Raw genomic sequence first — 1,393 nt, 5'->3', positions numbered from 1 at the left:
TTATTTGTTTATTTAGCAGACGCCTTTATCCAAGGCGACTTACAGAGACTAGGGTGTGTGAGCTATGCATCAGCTGCAGAGTCGCTTACAATTACGTCCCACCCGAAAGACGGCGCACAAGGAGGTTAAGTGACTTGCTCAGGTTCACACAATGAGTCAGTAGCTGAGGTGGGATTTGAACCAGGGACCTCCTGGTTCCAAGCCCTTTTCTTTAACCACTGGACCACACAGCCTCCTATGCTGAAATGTACTGCTGAAATGCCTGATAATTGGGCTTGCTTAAATGCAACTTTTACTGCTGCTGATTTGCACTGAATGGTTTATGAATTACTGATAGTATTGTATTTGTAAACTGACTACCAAAACTGGGTACTTATTAAAAACGCCACTCTCCGCTAGGTGATACTCTGCAATTGTGCCTAGTGATTGAGTTGCTATTTTGCCAATTATCCATACAGCAATTAATCTAACTTGTGTTTATAATTAATGTGTGTGTGATCGTTTTGCATTGAAGTGCTGTCTTTTGAATGTGTGGTTTTTCTCACGATTTGAATATTAATTTGTGTACCAACACAAGTTTTATTTTAGTTGCACATATTGGTTTTAAATGTAATATTTGATTACTTTATATTGAAGTTTGGTTAATTGCTGTATGTATGGTAATTTACCATATTACAGTTAGGCCTTCAGTTAATTTGACTTGTTCTACGAGAACTGACTGGATCAAACATTTTTGTTGGTTGTTGTAATTGTTTTTCTACCATTGTCCACTTTGCCTGTGTTACCCAGATCATTTTTATACTTTTAAAAGTAAAAGATATCCCTTTTTGATTATAGCTGTTTCATGGTGCTTCCCACTGTTCCCTACCTACCAGGTTCCGTTACAGTATATTCATGTGCGTAAATTGTTTGGTAGGTTAACTCCCCAACCCCAAAACAGATTTCCATGTTTCTTTTTTGTGTGTCACCACAACTTTAATGCTACTGGAAAAAAGCCAGATATCTATTAACATGGCTGGGGAGGCAAATTGATGTTTAGCTCTTTTAGTAGTTGTCTAGAAGGTTTTCTCCGTGTCGAATGCCCCGTGTTTTGTAAAATGAAAGATGACGCGTTGTTAGCGTGCGCGTTCCGAATGCCTGCCAGCTGCATAGTAATATAATTGACACAACAGGAGAAACGGCCCCTAACCTTGTAAATACACTTGTATGTTATAAAGAGTAAAAAGATCAACTCAAATGTTGTGCCCAATCAGTAGAATACAAAACCAAACCCAGAATGTCAAAGCGTCAACATTTGTTCTGTTCTTTCAACTACATGATAGCAGACTCCTGTGAGACTGTCAAAAATTGCCAGCGGCGACTAGGGTATGTGTACCTTTTTAAGCCCACCAAA

At 38.8% G+C, this 1,393-nt stretch overlaps 1 non-coding gene across 1 annotated transcript; it reads left to right on the top strand.

The window, feature by feature from the left end:
- The first annotated feature begins 1,029 nt into the window (after positions 1-1,029).
- Positions 1,030-1,086, top strand: LOC117972054 (U7 small nuclear RNA). The gene has a single exon (XR_004548456.2). It is a non-coding gene; the product is annotated as a U7 small nuclear RNA (small nuclear RNA).
- The last annotated feature ends 307 nt before the right edge of the window (positions 1,087-1,393 follow it).

Source organism: Acipenser ruthenus, chromosome 24 (genome assembly GCF_902713425.1).
Source record: "Acipenser ruthenus chromosome 24, fAciRut3.2 maternal haplotype, whole genome shotgun sequence".
Taxonomy (NCBI): Eukaryota; Metazoa; Chordata; class Actinopteri; order Acipenseriformes; family Acipenseridae; genus Acipenser; species Acipenser ruthenus.
Note: the sequence above shows the minus strand (reverse complement) of the source record. Positions and strands in the feature narration are given on the sequence as shown.